Source organism: Amblyomma maculatum, chromosome 2 (genome assembly GCF_055883805.1).
Source record: "Amblyomma maculatum isolate TAMU_Amacu chromosome 2, ASM5588380v1, whole genome shotgun sequence".
NCBI classification, from domain to species: domain Eukaryota; kingdom Metazoa; phylum Arthropoda; class Arachnida; order Ixodida; family Ixodidae; genus Amblyomma; species Amblyomma maculatum.
Window position 1 is genome coordinate 136483566 of NC_139345.1, and position 19951 is coordinate 136503516.

Consider the following 19951-nt stretch of genomic DNA (forward strand, 5'->3'; position numbering starts at 1 on the left):
ATTTTCTTAGAGTGAAAAGAGGCCAAGAGCATGGTGCTTACCTTTCACGTCTAGCATGGCGCTAGACGCTTTCGTTGACGCCAGAGCCATGAGGTTGGACTGGCAGACCTTGTGACGGGGGCGGCTTTTCGGCAGCTCTCCTGTCCGTCGAGACATTCGGTCTTGGTTTGAAGGTCGCCCTCCTCCCTATTGGCGTTTTTATCGGCGGCTCGTCGTTGCTAGCTGCCTCTGCCTCATTCGTCTCACTGGCGCTCCCGTCGTGGGCACGCTTCGCAGGGCCCTGGACGTTGGTCGCTCGGCCGCTGCTCCCTTCGAGGGTCCCCCGTCTGCCCGCAGACTCCGGAAGTTCAATTTTTGAGCTCTCAGCATCGCTCACCGTTTCTTTCTCCGACGGTCCGTTGCTTGGCAGTGCCACTTCCCTGTCTGGTCCACCGAGCATCTCGTCGCCACCCCCCGGGGGCACTAACATGCCTGTCGTTGCTGCCATCCTCTCATCCTCTCCGACCCCTTTTGCGGCCTCCTCCGTCTCTGCGACGTCCATTCGGTGTTCCGTCATGTCCGCCCTCGCTGTTGGTGCAGTAGCCACTGCATACGTTCGTACGCAGTCTTCCTCCGAGTGGCCAAACCGCTTACACGTCGCACACCGCGGAATCTTACATTCCCGGCGCACATGACCGGTCCCGCGGCAGCGCAGGCACTGCATGGGCCGCCCAGGCACCACAACAAGGGCCAACTCCCCTGCTACTCTTATCTGGTGAGGCAGATCTTCTATCTTCATCCCAGGCTTCAACTTCAGAAGCACGGTTCTCGTTGTTGAGCCCTTTTCGTGCATTCCCTGGACTCGCCACCGCTCACGGGTCACTTCCGTCACCTCACCGAACGCCGCAAAAGCTGTTCGGATATCCTCATCCGCCACGCCGTGCAACATCCAGTGGAGCCGTAGCTTCACCTGTTGGTCCTCGGGGTCAATGACGATACACCGTCGACCTTTCACTTGAAGCTCCTTGAATGCTAGCAGCCGCTTGGTTGCTTCCGTGCTGTTCAAAGTCACCGCCCAGACATGATTTATTTGGTAAGCCCCCAAGGCCACCACGTCTGGGAGCGTATCAATCTTGGCCAGGGCGTCCCGGAAATCTTCAACCCTGAAGGGTCGCACTCGTACGTCACCGTGCAAAAAAACTGTGTTGAAAACAACACGTCCGGTGGGCAGATGCGGCAAAATAATCTGATATTCCTTGTCGTCGTTTTCCTCAAGCCTGTTACCGCGGCCAGCCTGGGCCGCAATCGCCGCTCCGCCGGAGCTCATCATTCTGCGTCCGTACACGCCGGTGGCCGGAAGTAGAATCACTATACCACCGACGCCGGACGGAGACGCCGCATTTGACGTTGGCTTTTCCGCTATGCCCATTCAGACCAGCTGTGGGATTCGGACTGCAGGTCCAGCTGTGATGTGACAAAAAAAAGTAAAAATGCTGCGTCGGGCGGGAATCGAACCCGGGTCAACTGCTTGGAAGGCAGCTATGCTAACCACTATACCACCGACGCCGGACGGAGACGCCGCATTTGACGTTGGCTTTTCCGCTATGCCCATTCAGACCAGCTATGCGATTCGGACTGCAGGTCCAGCTGTGATGTGACAAAAAAAAAGTAAAAATGCTGCGTCGGCCGGTATTCGAACCCGGGTCAACTGCTTGGAAGGCAGCTATGCTAACCACTATACCACCGACGCCTTTTTTTTTTCTTTATTGCCTGGCTTTGACACAAATACACAGCACTGGAACTCAAAACAACAGGAAAAAAAGGAATAATATATGTACACAAAGGTAGCTAGCGTTCCCTAACACCCACTGAGGGGCAGGCATTGTCATGTTAAAATTCCTTGAGCACCGTCAAAGGTTCCAGCTTTGACAGCCACTCAGGAGCACATGGTTGCAATTTAAGCACGTCGAGCCATCGCTGCACACTTTCACGGAAATACATGCGGGCTGGCCGTGCATCTGGATCGCAGTGATAACCAGCCATTCGTGCGCGCCATATACTGTGGAGGCACATTAACATAACCTGGTCTAACGGCATATCATCGTGGTTATCCAATGGCAAATACCTAATTCCATGGGAATCAAGTGGCAACTGTTTTTTTATTGTCCTTTGCAGAATATCCCACAAATATACTCCCTCCCAGCAATGCAAAAACACGTGATCTATTGTCTCTGGCTGTTTGCAGATGAGACATTGGGCCCCCCACGGTAGGAACATACCCTTTTCCTCCATAAATAATTTTACACACAAAGTACCGGTATGTAGCATAAAGAAAAACGTTTTAGCTCCCGTAGAAACTTGCATTTTCTTTACGCGTTTTAATACATTACTTCCTGTGCCTCCATAGTATAAAGCTCTGTACAATGGCACCGGGAACACCACTTCACAAACATCCTTGTGTAATGTTCTCCTGTTAACATTACTTAAATACACTTTCGAAAAACGTGCGGTTAAGAATTTCACGCTCACAACAATTTCCCTAAAGAATCCAAAAAGAGAACCCGGCATACATTGAGTATAAACTACGAAATCAGGCAACGCTCGACCAAGTCTTTGTTGACACACTGTGCGCAGGAATGGATCGCTGGCATCCCTAAAAAACATAAACCGATTGACAATCTGTCGCACAAACAAATGACCCAGACCAAGCCCCCCATGCTTCACCTGCCGGAACAAATTTGTCCGACTGCATCTCTCCCAACTCGAGGCCCAAACAAACACCGCAAAAACTCGATGCAATTTTTGCACATTTACACGGGAGCAATGCAACACTTGCATAACATACCATAACTTACTAATTAAAAACAGGTTGCAAACTGCGGCTCTTGCAAATATTGATAATTGAGCGCTTTTCCATTTCTCCGCCTTTTCACGGGTTTTTTTGACCTGCTCTAGCCAGTATGGCTCGCTTTCCTTGTAAAATTCCAAGGGCACACCCAAGTACTTTGCAGGCGTTGTAACCCACGACACATTAGCGAAAGTGTCGGGGGTCAGCTGCCATTCTCCGTGCCAAAATCCCAGGCACTTACCCCAGTTAACTTTACTCCCTGTGACTTTGCTAAAATGTTTTACCACATCCACTGTCCTCTTTATACTGTCTTTATTCACACAAAAAACCGCAATGTCATCTGCGTAAGCCAGCAATTTGACTTCTGACTCTTGCAGTCGAAAACCATCAATGTCATTGTTTTGTAGGATGCTTAAACACAATGTTTCAATATAAATGCCGAACAAAAGAGGGCTGAGGGGGCAACCTTGGCGCACCGAACGTCGTACGTTGATGGGGGCATCCAGTGACTTATTGACAATTAATCTCGTAGTGCAGTTACGGTACGCCAAGGCCACTCCCTCTCGAATAACAGAGCCGACATTAACATATTCTAATATACTGAACAGAATAGTATGTGCCACACAATCAAAAGCTTTCTCCAAGTCCAACTGCAGTAACGCAACACATGCATGAGTTGCATCGCAGCATTCGAGCACACTTCTCGCTTTGTGAATGTTCTGAAAGATAGATCGCCCTTTGATACCGCACGTTTGGTGAGGGCCCACTAGTTCGCATATAACCGTTTGTAGTCTGCCAGCAAGCACCTTCATATAAATCTTGTAATCAACGTTTGTCAGAGCAATGGGCCTGTAAGACGACAACTGCCTAAGCTTATCTGGTTGGTCAGTTTTCGGAATAAGTACTGTGTGCGACGATCCGAAAGACGCAGGCAGTACCTTCAGTTCATACGCTTCATTAAATAAGTCACACAACAAAGGAGATAGCTGTTCCTTGAACGCTTTATAAAAAGCCGCACTCAGGCCATCAGGCCCGGGTGATTTCCCTGGGTTTAAATTTTCTATTGCCTGCTGCACTTCTTTTTCGCTTATTGGCCGCTCCAGTCTTTCTTTTTGTTCGTCATCAATTTTTGGCATCGCGTCAGGAAAGGATTCTTTAAATCGGTCCAAATTAACCTCTCGGGACGAAAATAGCTCTTCATAATACTCCCGGAAAGCTTTCGCGATTCCTTCGTTATCGGTTTCTGTGCGTCCTGCCCAATCTAGCTCTGCCACGTGATTTCGCCTTGCATTTGCTTTTTCTATTCCCAACGATCTTTTTGTCGGCGTCCCATCCATGGCCAATTTTTCCGCTCTCGCACGCACCAGTGCTCCGCGATAACGGTCTTCGTCATTCAGTTGAAGTCTTTGCTTTATTTTTCTAACGTCGTCCATGTATAACCCTGGCGTGTTACACTCCAGGGCTAACAATTTATCTAGCAAAGATCTTAAATGCATTTCATTTTGTTTTTCTTGAAACCGTACGCAGCTGGCTTTTTCTATAGCTTTGATTTTAACTTGTTGCTTACACAGTTCCCATTCTTGACCCAGTTCGTGGGTGTCCTCCTGACAAATCTTACCAATTTCTTCTTCTACTAGTCTGGTGAATTGCTCGTCATTCAGCAGTTTATTATTTAACTTCCACAATTCCCAATTAAAACCGCTACCTCCCTTTCTTGTTCCAATTGTACACTGAACCATGCAGTGATCTGAGTACATTACCGCCAAAACATAATAACCCTGGCATTTTGGGGCCAGTTCTGCGGACACATAAATCCTGTCAAGGCGGGCGTGGCTGGCACACTGAAAATGAGTATACTGAACCCGTCGCTCGCTCGTGAGACACTCTGCAACGTCTTCCAGTGCAAACTCGTCTATCAAGCGCGAAAGTACCTCTGTGCTACGATCCCTAAATGTACGATGGCTAGTTCTGTCACCGGAGCTCAGTACACAATTGAAATCTCCCAGGAAGACAAGTTGCTTATCCGTTTTTAAATACCCTTCAACAAAATCAAACAAAGCAGCCCTCTCATGAACTACCGTAGGTGCATATATACAAACAGCACGCCACTCAGCCGAGCAAATACTAAAATCGAGGACCACACCCCGACCCGACGGAAAAGAAGCATGCGACTGCACTACAAGACCCGGCAACTTCTTCACAAACAGGACGCATCCAGCAGAAGTACCGACTGCATGGCTGACAACTGCGTAAAACCGCGACGTGAAACGCTGCACCATGCTCTCGGTCTCTTGTTCACCATCGACTTTTGTCTCTTGAACTCCAAGTATATCGATGTCATTTTCATTTAAAAGGCGCAGGACCTGGCTCTGCTTCCTTTTCGCTGCTAGACCTCTCACGTTAAGGGTCTCAACCTTTAGTGACAGTACATAAGCCATTTTCTTAGAGTGAAAAGAGGCCAAGAGCATGGTGCTTACCTTTCACGTCTAGCATGGCGCTAGACGCTTTCGTTGACGCCAGAGCCATGAGGTTGGACTGGCAGACCTTGTGACGGGGGCGGCTTTTCGGCAGCTCTCCTGTCCGTCGAGACATTCGGTCTTGGTTTGAAGGTCGCCCTCCTCCCTATTGGCGTTTTTATCGGCGGCTCGTCGTTGCTAGCTGCCTCTGCCTCGTTCGTCTCACTGGCGCTCCCGTCGTGGGCACGCTTCGCAGGGCCCTGGAAGTTGGTCCCTCGGCCGCTGCTCCCTTCGAGGGTCCCCCGTCTGCCCGCAGACTCCGGAAGTTCAATTTTTGAGCTCTCGGCCTCGCTCACCCTTTCTTCCTCCGACGGTCCGTTACTTGGCAGTGCCACTTCCCTGTCTGGTCCCCCGAGCATCTCGTCACCACCCCCCGGGGGCACTAACATGCCTGTCGTTGCTGCCATCCTCTCAGCCTCTCCGACCCCTTTTGCGGCCTCCTCCGTCTCTGCGACATCCATTCGATGTTCCGTCATGTCCGCCCTCGCTGTTGGTGCAGTAGCCACTGCATACGTTCGTACGCAGTCTTCCTCGGAGTGGCCAAAACGCTTACACGTCGCACACCGCGGAATCTTACATTCCCGGCGCACATGACCGGTCCCGCGGCAGCGCAGGCACTGCATGGGCCGCCCAGGCACCACAACAAGGGCCAACTCCCCTGCTACTCTTATCTGGTGAGGCAGGTCTTCTATCTTCATCCCAGGCTTCAACTTCAGAAGCACGGTTCTCGTTGTTGAGTCCTTTTCGTGCACGCCCTGGACTCGCCACCGCTCACGGGTCACTTCAGTCACCTCACCGAAAGCCGCAAAAGCAGTACGGATATCCTCGTCCGCCACGCCATGCAACATCCAGTGGAGCCGTAGCTTCACCTGTTGGTCCTCCGGGTCAATGACGATACACCGTCGACCTTTCACTTCAAGCTCCTTGAAGGCTAGCAGCCGCTTGGTTGCTTCCGTGCTGTTCAAAGTCACCGCCCAGACATGGTTTATTTGGTAAGCCCCCAAGGCCACCACGTCTGGGAGCGTACCAATCCTGGCCAGGGCGTCCCGGAAATCTTCAACCCTGAAGGGTCGCACTCGTACGTCGCCGTGCAAAAAAAACTGTGTTGAAAACAACACGTCCGGTGGGCAGATGCGGCAAAATGATCTGGTTTTCCTTATCGTCGTTTTCGTCAAGCATGTTACCGCGGCCAGCCTGGGCCGCTATCACCGCTCCGCTGGAGCACATGATTCTGAGACCGTTCACTACGGTGTCCGGAAGTAGAATGACTATACCACCGACGCCGCACGGAGACACCGCATTTGACGTTGGCTTTTCCGCTATGCCCATTCAGACCAGCTGTGTGATGACGACTGCAAGTCCAGCTGTGATGTGACAAAAAAAAGTAAAAACGCTGCGTCGGCCGGGAATCGAACCCGGGTCAACTGCTTGGAAGGCAGCTATGCTAACCACTATACCACCGACGCCGCACGAAGACACCGCATTTGACGTTGGCTTTTCCGCTATGCCCATTCAGACCAGCTGTGTGATGACGACTGCAAGTCCAGCTGTGATGTGACAAAAAAAAGTAAAAACGCTGCGTCGGCCGGGAATCGAACCCGGGTCAACTGCTTGGAAGGCAGCCATGCTAACCACTATACCACCGACTTTTTTTTTCTTTATTGCCTGACTTTGACACAAATACAACGCACTGGAAAACAAAACAACAGGAACAAAGGAATAATATATGTACACAAAGCTAGTTCGCGTTGCCTATCCCCCACTGAGCGGCAGGCAATGTCATTTTAAAATTCCTTGAGCACCGTCAACGGTTCCAGCTTTGACAGCCACTCAGGAGCACATGGTTGCAATTTAAGCACGTCGAGCCATCGCTGCACACTTTCACGGAAATACATGCGGGCTGGCCGTGCATCTGGATCGCAGTGATAACCAGCCATTCGTGCGCGCCATATACTGTGGAGGCACATTAACATAACCTGGTCTAACGGCATATCATCTTGGTTTTCCAATGGCAAATACCTAATGCCATGGGAATCAAGTGGCAACTGTTTTTTAATTGTCCTTTGCAGAACATCCCACAAATATACCCCCTCCCAGCAATGCAAAAACACGTGATCTATTGTCTCTGGCTGTTTGCAGATGAGACATTGGGCCCCCCCACGGTAGGAAAATACCCTTTTCCTCCATAAATGATTTTACACTCAAAGTACCGGTATGTAGCATAAAGAAAAAAGTTTTAGCTCCCGTAGCAACTTGCATTTTCTTTACGCGTTTTAATACATTACTTCCTGTGCCTCCATAGTATAAAGCTCGGTACAAGGGCACCGGGAACACCACTTCACAAACATCCTTGTATAATGTTCTCCTGTTAACATTACTTCAATACTCTTTCGAAAAACGTGCGCTTAAGAATTTCGCGCTCAAAACAATTTCCCTAAAGAATCCAAAAAGAGATCCCGGCATACATTGCGTATAAACTACGAAATCAGGCAACGCTCGACCAAGTCTTTGTTGACACACTGTGCGCAGGAATGGATCACTGGCATCCCTAAAAAACATAAACCGGTTGACAATCTGCCGCACAAACAAATGACCCAGACCAAGCCCCCCATGCTTCACCTGCCGGAACAAATTTGTCCGACTGCACCTCTCACAACTCGAGGCCCAAACAAACACCGCAAAAACTCGATGCAATTTTTGCACATTTACACGGGAGCAATGCAACACTTGCATTACATACCATAACTTACTAATTAAAAACAGGTTACAAACTGCGGCTCTTGCAAATATTGATAATTGAGCGCTTTTCCATTTCTCCGCTTTTTCACGGGTTTCTCTGACCTGCTCTAGCCAGTATGGCTCGCTTTCCTTGTAAAATTCCAAGGGCACACCCAAGTACTTTGCAGGCGTTGTAACCCACGACACATTAGCGAAAGTGTCGGGGGTCAGCTGCCATTCTCCGTGCCAAAATCCCAGGCACTTACCCCAGTTAACTTTACTCCCTGTGACTTTGCTAAAATGTTTTACCACATCCACTGTCCTCTTTATACTCTCCTTATTCACACAAAAAACCGCAACGTCGTCTGCGTAAGCCAGCAATTTGACTTCTGACTCCTGCAGTCGAAAACCATCAATGTCATTGTTTTGTAGGATGCTTAAACACAATGTTTCAATATAAATGCCGAACAAAAGAGGGCTGAGGGGGCAACCTTGGCGCACCGAACGTCGTACGTTGATGGGGGCCCCCAGTGACTTATTGACAATTAATCTCGTAGTGCAGTTACGGTACGCCAAGGCCACTCCCTCTCGAATAACAGAGCCGACATGAACATGGTCTAATATACTGAACAGAATAGTATGCGCCACACAATCAACAGCTTTCTCCAAGTCCAACTGCAGTAAAGCAACAAACGCATGAGTTGCATCGCAGCATTCGAGCACACTTCTCGCTTTGTGAATGTTCTGAAAGATGAATCGCCCTTTGATACCGCACGTTTGGTGAGGGCCCACTAGTTCGCATATAACCGTTTGTAGTCTGCCAGCAAGCACCTTCATATAAATCTTGTAATCAACGTTTGTCAGAGCAATGGGCCTGAAAGACGACAACTGCCTAAGCTTATCTGGTTGGTCAGTTTTCGGAATAAGTACTGTGTGCGACGATCCGAAAGACGCAGGCAGTGCCCTCAGCTCATACGCTTCATTAAATAAGGCACACAACAAAGGAGATAGCTGTTGCTTGAACGCTTTATAAAAAGCCGCACTCAGGCCATCAGGCCCGGGTGATTTCCCAGGGTTTAAATTTTCTATTGCCTGCTGCACTTCTTTTTCGCTTATTGGCCGCTCCAGTCTTTCTTTTTGTTCGTCATCAATTTTTGGCATCGCGTCAAGAAAGGATTCTTTAAAACGGCCCAAATTAACCTCTCGGGACGAAAATAGCTCTTCATAATACTCCCGGAAAGCTTTCGCGATTCCTTCGTTATCGGTTTCTGTGCGTCCTGCCCAATCTACCTCTGCCACGTGATTTCGCCTTGCATTTGCTTTTTCTATTCCCAACGATCTTTTTGTCGGCGTCTCATCCATGGCCAATTTTTCCGCTCTCGCACGTACCAGTGCTCCGCGATAACGGTCTTCGTCATTCAGTTGAAGTCTTTGCTTTATTTTTCTAACGTCGTCCATGTATAACCCTGGCGTGTTACACTCCAGGGCTAACAATTTATCTAGCAAAGATCTTAAATGCATTTCATTTTGTTTTTCTTGAAACCGTATGCAGCTGGCCTTTTCTATAGCTTTGATTTTAATTTGTTGCTTACACAGTTCCCATTCTTGACCCAGTTCGTGGGTGTCCTCCTGACAAATATTACCAATTTCTTCTACTACTAGTCTGGTGAACTGCTCGTCATTCAGCAGTTTATTATTTAACTTCCACAATTCCCAATTAAAACCGCTACCTCCCTTTCTTGGTCCAATTGTACACTGAACCATGCAGTGATCTGAGTACGTTACCGCCAAAACATGATAATCCTGGCATTTTGGAGCCAGTTCTGCGGCCACATAAATTCTGTCAAGGCGGGCGTGGCTAGCACCCTGAAAATGCGTATACTGAACCCGTCGCTCGCTCGTGAGACACTCTGCAACGTCTTCCAGTGCAAACTCGTCAGTCAAGCGCGAAAGTACCTCTGTGCTACGATCCCTAAATGTACGAAGGCTAGTTTTGTCACCGGACCTCAGTACACAATTGAAATCTCCCAGTAAGACAAGTTGCTTATCCGTGTTTAAATACTCTTCAACAAAATCAAAGAAAGCAGCCCTCTCATCAACTATCGTAGGTGCATATATACAAACAGCCCGCCACTCAGCCGAGCAAAAACTAAAATCAAGGACCACGCCCCGACCCGACGGAAAAGAAGCATGCGACTGCACTACAAGACCCGGCAACTTCTTCACAAACAGGACGCATCCAGCAGAAGTACCGACTGCATGGCTGACAACTGCGTAAAACCGCGACGTGAAACGTTGCACCATGCTCTCGGTCTCTTGTTCACCCTCGACTTTTGTCTCTTGAACTCCAAGTATATCGATGTCATTTTCATTTAAAAGGCGCAGGACTTGGCTCTGCTTCCTTTTCGCTGCTAGACCTCTCACGTTAAGGGTCGCAAACTTTAGTGACAGTTCATAAGCCATTTTCTTAGAGTGAAAAGAGGCCAAGAGCATGGTGCTTACCTCTCACGTCTAGCATGGCGCTAGACGCTTTCGTTGGCGCCAGAGCCATGAGGTTGGACTGGCAGACCTTGTGACAGGGGCGGCTTTTCGGCAGCTCTCCTGTCCGCCGAGACATTCGGTCTTGGTTTGAAGGTCGTCCTCCTCCCTATTGGCGTTTTTATCGGCGGTTCGTCGTTGCTAGCTGCCTCTGCCTGGCTTGTCTCACTTGTGCTCTCGTCGTGGGCACGCTTCGCAGGGCCTTGGACGTTGGTCGCTCGGCCGCTGCTCTTTTCAAGGGTTTCCTGTCGGCCCGCAGACTCCGGAAGTTCAGTTTTTGAGCTCTCGGCATCGCTCACACTTTCTTCCTCTGACGGTCCGTTGTTCGGTAGCGTGACTTCCTTCTCTGGCCTACTGAGTATCTCGTCACCGCCCCCCGGGGGCACTAACATGCCTGTCGTTGCTGTTAGCTTTTCAGCTTCTCCGACCCCCTTTGCGGCCTCTTCTGTCTCTGCGACATCCATTTGGTGCTCCGTCATGTCCGCCCTCGCTGTCGGTGCAGTGGCGACTGCATACGTTCGTACGCAATCTTCCTCGGAGTGGCCAAAACGCTTACATGTCGAACACCGCGGAATTTTACATTCCCTGCGCACATGACCGGTCCCGCGGCAGCGCAGGCACTGCATTGGCCGCCCAGGCACCACAACAAGGGCCAACTCCCCTGCTACTCTTATCTGGTGAGGCAGGTCTTCTATCCTCATCCCGGGCTTCAACTTCAGGAGTACGGCTCTCGTTGTAGAGCCCTTTTCGTGCACGCCCTGGACTCGCCACCGCTCACGGGTCACTTCGGTCACCTCACGAAAGCCGCAAAAGCAGTTCGGATGTCCTCATCCGCCACGCCATGCAACATCCAGTGGAGCCGTAGCTTCACCTGTTGGTCCTCCGGGTCAATGACGATGCACCGTCGACCTTTCACTTGGAGCTCCTTGAAGGCTACCAGCCGCTTGGTTGCTTCAGTGCTGCTCAAAGTCACCGCCCAGACATGGTTTATTTGGTAAGCCCCCAAGGCCACCACGTCTGGGAGCGTACCAGTCTTGGCCAGGGCGTCCCGGAAATCTTCAACCCTGAAGGGTCGCACTCGTACGTCTCCGTGCAAAAAACTGTGTTGAAAACAACACGTCCGGTGGGCAGATGCGGCAAAATGAGCTGATATTCCTTATCATCGATTGCGTTAAGCCTGTTACCGCGGCCAGCCTGGGCCGCAATCGCCGCTCCGCCGGAGCTCATGATTCTGCGTCCGTACACGCCGGTGGCCGGAAGTAGAATCACTATACCACCGACGCCGCATGGAGACACCGCATTTGACGTTGGCTTTTCCGCTATGCCCATTCAGACCAGCTGTGTGATGACGACTGCAAGTCCAGCTGTGATGTGACAAAAAAAAGTAAAAACGCTGCGTCGGCCGGGAATCGAACCAGGGTCAACTGCTTGGAAGGCAGCTATGCTAACCACTATACCACCGACGCCGCACGGAGACACCGCATTTGACGTTGGCTTTTCCGCTATGCCCATTCAGACCAGCTGTGTGACGACGACTGCAAGTCCAGCTGTGATGTGACAAAAAAAAGTAAAAACGCTGCGTCTGCCGGGAATCGAACCAGGGTCAACTGCTTGGAAGGCAGCTATGCTAACCACTATACCACCGACGCCTTTTTTTTTTTTTTCTTTATTACCGACTTGGCAACTACAAAGAACGATGAAAAGTCGCATGGAATTAAAAACACAAGTCACTTTCTTACAGGTTTCTTGTGATAAAATGGATTAGGTGACATGAGCTTGTCCAAGACTGGCAGCCAATCCGGGGGTTCAGATTGCCCTCCGAAAACATCACGCGTGTACATTACACTTTCAACAAAGTATTGATGGGCTGGGTGTACGACAACATGCTCATGCCGAACATCCATCCGCGTTCTCCATATGCTGTGCATACACAAGACCATCAATAATTCACTGGGCACTTCTCCTGGCTGGACGCATGGAAGGTAGCGTATGCCAAACGGCGTTATTGGTAAGTCCTTTTTAATAGTGCGCTGCAGCACGTCCCACAAAAAAACCGCATCGTGACAATCAAGGAAAATATGCTCTATGGTTTCCAGCTTTTTGCAAATTAAACAGTCAGCAGACCAAGGCACGAAAAGGCCTTTGCTTTCCAGCCATGGCTTCACCGGAAGAGTGCCGGTATGCAATTGAAAAAAGAAAGATTTAGCGGACGATCTGATGGGCATTCTTTTCACTCTCTTCAACACGTCCCGCTCCGGATCCAAAGCATATACAGCGCGATAAAGAGGCACAGGTAAAAAGGTTTCCAATAAATCTTTGTACAGCCTTTTTCGCGTAACAGTACACATATACTCATTTGAAAATCTCGCCTTCACTATTTGGAAGGACGCGACAACTTCGCGAAGAAAAGCACTTAGAGCCACTGTCCCTGTAGACATAGTCGAAACTACATATTCCGGCAGTGAATCACGCAATCGCACTTGGATTACCGTTCTAAGAAAAACATCGCTTTGTTCGCGCAAAAAAAAGAACCTGGTTACAATCTGCTTTAAGTATAAATGGGACAATCCCAGTCCACCGTTATGCACCGTATGAAAAAGATTGCATCGACTGGTACGCTCCCATGTTGAAGCCCACACAAACGTGGCAAATACCCTATGCAGTTTTTGAACAGAGATTCTTGACATAGATAACACTTGCAGCATGTAAAAAATTTTTGCAACTAGGAACATATTGCAAACGGTAGCTCTTGCGAACATAGAAAAGTTATGTCCTCCCCATTTGTTTGTTTGGGTTTTAACTTGCTCAACTTCCCCGGCCCAACATTCCTTGCTTTCACGGTAATGCTTTAGTGGCACACCAAGGTAATTGCCTGGCGTTGTTGTCCATTGCATACTGGAGAACAGTTCAGGCGCGTATTGCCAGTTTCCGTGCCAAAATCCTAAACACTTTGCCCAACTAATTTCACTTCCACTTGCAGTGCAAAAAGCAGTGGCTTCTTTTACAACTTCTTGCACGCTCTCATGGTCAGTACAAAAAACCGCAATATCGTCCGCGTATGCCAAAACCCGAACTTCACTTTGAAAAAATCTATAACCGCGTATGTTTGGCCTTGCAAGTAATCTTAAACAGAAAGGCTCCAGATAAAGCGCAAACAAAAGGGGAGAAAGAGGACAGCCCTGCCTTACTGACGACTGGACAGGTATACGATCGGTTAAATGCTTATTCACGACCAGTCTCGCTGAACAGCACTCGTAAACCATTTTCACGCCATTTGTAATCATGGAACCAGCATTGACATACTCTAAAACAGAGAACAAAATTTCATGTACCACTTTATCAAATGCTTTGTGGAGGTCTAATTGCATCATGGCAACGTGGTCATGCATCGCGTCACAACATTCGAGTACACTCCTTGCTGCGTGTATGTTAGTAAAAATGGTCCTTCCTTTTATACCGCATGTCTGATGTGGGCCTACAAGAGAAGTAATTACACTTTGGAGTCTTCGCCCTAATACTTTCATGTAAATTTTATAGTCAACATTCGTTAGACTTATAGGACGGTAAGACGCTACAGACTGAAGCTTAACTGGGTCATCTGTTTTCGGGATTAGTACAACGTGTGACATTCGAAAAGACGGAGGAGGTACGTTCTTTTCGTAGCATTCACTAATTACTCTTTCCAGTAAAACAGCCATTTCAGTTGGAAAGGCCTTGTATATGGCAGCACCAAGACCATCTGGTCCGGGTGACTTATTGGAATTTAATTCCCCGATAACGGCCTCAATTTCCTCGGAAGTAATACTTGCTTCAAGTGTCTGCGCAACTTCGTCTTCCACTCTTGGCATCAGCGACAGAAAGTCTTTTCTGAAGCGTTCGATGTCCGGTGTTTTCAGGCTAAACAATTCCCTGTAAAATTCTACAAACGCCCGTTCAATCGTTTTCTTTTCCGAGGTAACTACGTTCTGATAGCAGATTTCTTTTATCTCTTTTGACACTGCGTACCGTTTTTCATCACTAAGTGCCCTTTTCGTGGGCGTCTCTCCGAGCCACAATTTTTCGCTGCGTGCCCTTATCACCGCACCGCGATACTTCTCTTCGTCTATCACCTCAAGTTTGGTTTTTATCTTTTTTATATCTTGGGTGAACAAGCCAGGCTTAACGCTCTCCATGCTAAGCATGTATTCAAGTGTGCTACGAAGTTCTTTTTCTTGTTCTCTTTCTTTACGTCGGAGAGTGCATGCTCGGTCAATAGCAGCTATCTTTATATCGCACTTAAACTGCTCCCATGCTTGTATAAAATTAGAGTCATTTTGCAACAGATGCGTAATATATTCTTTCACTTTAGTGGTAAACTCTTCATCCAGCAGCAGCTTTTCATTAAATTTCCATAGCTCCCAATTGAACTTTGTTGCCTTACTTTTCATGCCTAGAGTAATCATTACGAGGGAATGGTCACTAAAGCTCATGGGAAGTGTTTGATATTCCGAGCACAAGGGCACACAATCAATAGGAACATATATTCGGTCCAACCTTGCATGACAGCTACCTTTAAAGTGCGTGAACAATGCTTGACCTTCATGCGTCAGTATACAGCCAGCATCTTCAAGCTCTGCCTCATTAACAATGTCAATAAGTAACTCTGCACTTTTGTCACGAAGGACACGGTCTGTTGTTCTATCTTCCGGTCTACAGACACAGTTGAAGTCTCCAAGCAGGAGAACACGCCTCTCATGTATTAGGAAGGATTTCATATAGTGAAAAAACTCTTCGCGCTCAGACGTTCTAGTAGGCGCATAAACACAGATCACTCTCCAGTCCAATCCAGAAAAACTGAAATCACATATCAAAAGCCGACCACTCTCAAACGAGAACACAGACTGTACGCACAGTATACAATTTCGAATGAAAATGACACATCCCCCCGATCTTCCAACCGCATGACAAACGCAAACACTATATCTAGAACGATATATTTCAGCCATTTTATCTGTTTGTTGTTCGCTTTCCATTTTGCTCTCTTGAACTGCTAGCACATCAATTTCATTTTCCAGCAGAATGCGGTTCAGCTGCAGTTGTCTCCGACGCGTTGACAGCCCCCTCACATTTAGCGTGACTACGCGTAAGCTAGTGGTTAAATTGGTCGCCATCTCAAGAAATTATAAATCGCGAAACATATATCACTCACATCGCTTTTGCAGAAAGACAGCATTGCGGTTGATCTGTTGCACGGGATGACCATTCTTCCTTTTTGGCGAGTCCGTCCGTCGTTCCAAGCGCTGCTCCCGATCATGGACTGGGCTTGCAACGTCTCGACCGGAAAGGGTACCCCCGCTATGGCGGAGGCACAGGTGACACAGTTCTCCGGTCTGGGGGAACGTTTGGCCTTGGCTTGAAGGACGCCCGGCGAAGGGGGGCCGCCTTCAGTGGAGGCTGTCCGCTTTCCGCTCCTCCTTGGGTTGATTCCTCGTTGACACTGTCTTCATGCACCCGCTTCACAGGCAAGGTAGAAGCAGCTGGCATCTCAGCTTCAGTGTTCCCCTGTTCCTCACTGTGTTGCGTAGCCAAAGCTGGGCTTGCAGCACTGGCATTGCCGTCTTCTTTCGTGGGTGTCTCGGTCTCAGTAACATTTGACAACGGAACTATCAAATCTGATTCACGGTGTTCTTTCAGAGCAGGGGTCTTCTCAGAGGATTGTTCTTTCTGCTCTGCATCCTCAGTGATTCCACTGCTAGCTTCCTCGGCGTCCACTGCGTCCATCAAGTGCTCGCCAGCCACTTCACACGGCACGGGGCCTGCAACGTTGGCATACGTGCGCACACACTGCGACTCGTCATGGCCGTAGCGACGACACAGCCCGCAGCGCGGCACACGACAATCACGCCGTATATGTCCTTTCCCCCGGCACCGGAGGCAAAGCGGGGCTCTGCCTGGCACGTGGACGAGTGCGACGTCCTCGGCGACCCGAAGCTGATGCGGCAGGTCCTCAATGGTCACGCCCACTTTTAGCTTCAGCGTGACCGTTCGTGTCGTTGAAGCCTTGTCGACACACCCTTGCACCTTCCACTTTTCTCTTGATATTTCGGTGACTTTTCCAAAAGCCGCCAACGCCGCTCGCACATCATCGTCGTGCACGCCGTGAAGCAGCCAGAAAAGTTTTAGCCTGATGCCTTGGTTGCAGGGGTCAATGACCACGCATCGGTGCTCCTTCACTTCAAAAGCTTCGGCTTGCAAAATCTTCGCTTTCGCCTCTTCCCCTTTAAACGTTACAGCCCACACATGATTCATCTGATATGCCCCGAGGGCAACCACTTCCGGCAGCAGTGAAAGACGAGCGAGGGAGTCTCGAAAGTGCTCCACCCGGTACGGCCTGGCTTTTATGTCTCCATGCAAAAAAACAGTATGTAAAACACTCGAACCTGTAGGCAGATGCGGCAGAACCAGTTCATAATCCTTGGCAGGCCTTTCCGTACTCCTGATACCACGGCCCAGCTGGGCCGCTGAATCCGCTCCTTGGGAGCCCATGATGAACACGTCCGTCACGCTCGGTGGCCGGAAGTAGAGACTATCCTATACCACCGACGCCGGACGGAGACGCCGCATTTGACGTTGGCTTTTCTGCTATGCCCATTCAGACCAGTTGTGTGATGTGGACTGTAAGTCCAGCTGCGATGTGACAAAAAAAAGTAAAAATGCTGCGTCGGCCGGGAATCGAACCCGGGTCAACTGCTTGGAAGGCAGCTATGCTAACCACTATACCACCGACGCCGGACGGAGACGCCGCATTTGACGTTGGCTTTTATGCTATGCCCATTCAGACCAGTTGTGTGATGTGGACTGTAAGTCCAGCTGTGATGCGACAAAGAAAGTAAAAATGCTGCGTCGGCCGGGAATCGAACCCGGGTCAACTGCTTGGAAGGCAGCTATGCTAACCACTATACCACCGACGCCGGACGGAGACGCCGCCTTTGACGTTGGCTTTTCTGCTATGCCCATTCAGACCAGTTGTGTGATGTGGACTGTAAGTCCAGCTGTGATGCGACAAAAAAAGTAAAAATGCTGCGGCGGCCGGGAATCGAACCCGGGCCAACTGCTTGGAAGGCAATTATGCTAACCACTATACCACCGATGCTTCTGTTTTGTTTATTACCGGGTGGTAACCGTTACATGGGCGTAAGACCTCTAGTCAAAGTCTGACCAGTGTTTGGTGTAAAAGGTGTTAAGGGTGGTCAATCTGTCTGAAACAGGAAGCGTGTCGGGGGATCATTCTTTTAACCAAAAAACATCGCGTATGTACGCCACACTCTTACAATATTCTCGAGAAGGAGTGACAACAATATGGCCGTGTTTAACATCCAGAAGCGTTTTTCACACGCCATGCATGCACAAAAGTATTAACAGATCGCAGGGCACTCCCCTGTTTCAGCGCATGGCAGGAAACGTATACCGAATTTACCTATCGGTAAGTCTTTTTTGATGCTGCGTTTTAAGACATCCCACAAAAATACTGCATCATGACAATCCAGAAAAATATGTTCAGTCATCTCCGGTTTTCCGCATATCAAGCAGTTCACGGACCAAGGTACAAAGATGCCTTTGCTTTGTAGCCACGGCTTCACTGGGAGAGTGCCGGTGTGTACTTGGAAAAAGGATTTAACAGCTGCTCGTACCGGCATATTTTTCACTCTTTTCAGAACATGTCGCTCTGAACCCAAAATATATACAGTGCGATACAAAGGTACAGGCAACAACACATCAACAAGGTCTTTGTAAAGCCTCTTACAGTCAACCGCGGCGAGATACTCACTTGAAAATCTCGCTTTTATTATATCAAAAGACGCGACCACATCGCGCAAAAATGCCCTTAAAGCTATTGGCCCTGTAGACATGGACGACACAACGTAATCAGGCAATGAATCGCGCAATCGGACTTGAATAGTTGCCCTCAGAAAAGCATCTTTTTGACCACGCAAAAAAAAAAGGGGGAATCTGGTTACAACCTACCTGAGGAACAAATGTGACAATTCCAGCCCCCCATTCACCACCCTATGAAACAGATTGCTATGACTTGTGCGCTCCCATGTTGAACTTCAAATAAATGTCGCGAATACTCTATGCATTTTTTGCACAGACATCCTAGCAAAACATAACGCTTCCATCCCATAAAAGATTTTCGCCAGTAAAAACAAATTGCAGACAGTTGCTCTTGTGAACATTGAAAAAGTATGCCCTCCCCATTTTCCTGTCTGAGCTTTAACTCATACAACTTCATTTGCCCAGTAATCTTCGCTCGCGCGGTAATGCTCCAATGGCACACCCAGGTAGGTACCTGGTGTTACCGCCCATGTCATATTGCAAAACACCTCCAGCGAGTATTGCCAGCTCCCGTGCCAGAAACCAAAACATGGACCAGCTAACAGCACTTCCACTTGCATTACAAAATGTTGCAGCCTCTTTTACTTCTTTCACACTTTCATGGTTCATACAAAACACTGCTTAATCATCAGCGTATGCCAAGACATTAACTTCAGTTCAGTAGAAATTGCAACCCCGGATGTTTGGCCTTGAAAGCAGCCGCAAGCAAAAATGGCTCCAAATAGAGCGCAGAAAGCAGAGGAGACGAAGGGCAGCCTTGTCTCGTAGAATACAGCACAGGTATACTCTCGCTTAATTGCTTATTTATTACCAGCTTCGCCGCGCTACCATTGTAAATCATTTTTATGCCATCAGTAATAACCCTTCCCACGTTGACGTGATCCATTATTGAGAAGATAACTTAGTGTACAACTTTGTCAAATGCCTTGTGCAAGTCTAACTGCAACATGGCTACCCACCCATGCATTGCATCGCAGCATTCAAGGACACTTCTAGCTGCGTGAATATTGGTAAAAATTGTCCTGCCTTTTATGCCACACGTTTGATGAGGATCTACAAATAATTTATTTACACTTTGGAGACTTCGAGCTAAAACTTTCATGTATATTTTATAATTCACATTCGTTAAGCTAATAGGCCGGTATGATTCCCCAGACTAACTTAATCGGGTCATTTGTTTTAGGAATTAGTACCACGTCGGATACTCGGAAAGGTGGAGGAGTCACTTTGTTTTCGTAGAATTCGCTAATGGGTCGTTTCAGAGCGACTGCCATTTCTGTTCTGAAAGCTTTATATATAGATGTACTGAATGCATCTGGCGCAGGGGACTTGTTTGAACTCAGTTCCCGGATAGCTACTTCAATTTCCGCTGCTATTATGCGAGCTTCAAGGGTTTGCAAAAGTTCGTCCTCTAATCTCGGCATCCGTGGTAGGAAATCTGTTCTGAAGCATTCAGTGTCTGGCATTTTCAGGCTGA

The 19951-nt window shown here is 48.6% G+C and overlaps 8 non-coding genes across 8 annotated transcripts; all 8 read right to left on the minus strand.

The window, feature by feature from the left end:
- Window positions 1-1473: 1473 nt before the first annotated feature.
- TRNAG-UCC (transfer RNA glycine (anticodon UCC)) lies at window positions 1474-1545 on the minus strand. The gene has a single exon. It is a non-coding gene; the product is annotated as a tRNA-Gly (tRNA).
- A 112-nt stretch (window positions 1546-1657) lies between these two features.
- Window positions 1658-1729, minus strand: TRNAG-UCC (transfer RNA glycine (anticodon UCC)). The gene has a single exon. It is a non-coding gene; the product is annotated as a tRNA-Gly (tRNA).
- Window positions 1730-6737: 5008 nt separating this feature from the next.
- On the minus strand, window positions 6738-6809 carry TRNAG-UCC (transfer RNA glycine (anticodon UCC)). Its single transcript has one exon. It is a non-coding gene; the product is annotated as a tRNA-Gly (tRNA).
- A 111-nt stretch (window positions 6810-6920) lies between these two features.
- Window positions 6921-6992, minus strand: TRNAG-UCC (transfer RNA glycine (anticodon UCC)). The gene has a single exon. It is a non-coding gene; the product is annotated as a tRNA-Gly (tRNA).
- Window positions 6993-11993: 5001 nt separating this feature from the next.
- On the minus strand, window positions 11994-12065 carry TRNAG-UCC (transfer RNA glycine (anticodon UCC)). Its single transcript has one exon. It is a non-coding gene; the product is annotated as a tRNA-Gly (tRNA).
- Window positions 12066-17295: 5230 nt separating this feature from the next.
- On the minus strand, window positions 17296-17367 carry TRNAG-UCC (transfer RNA glycine (anticodon UCC)). Its single transcript has one exon. It is a non-coding gene; the product is annotated as a tRNA-Gly (tRNA).
- A 110-nt stretch (window positions 17368-17477) lies between these two features.
- TRNAG-UCC (transfer RNA glycine (anticodon UCC)) lies at window positions 17478-17549 on the minus strand. Its single transcript has one exon. It is a non-coding gene; the product is annotated as a tRNA-Gly (tRNA).
- A 110-nt stretch (window positions 17550-17659) lies between these two features.
- TRNAG-UCC (transfer RNA glycine (anticodon UCC)) lies at window positions 17660-17731 on the minus strand. The gene has a single exon. It is a non-coding gene; the product is annotated as a tRNA-Gly (tRNA).
- Between the last annotated feature and the right edge of the window lie 2220 nt (window positions 17732-19951).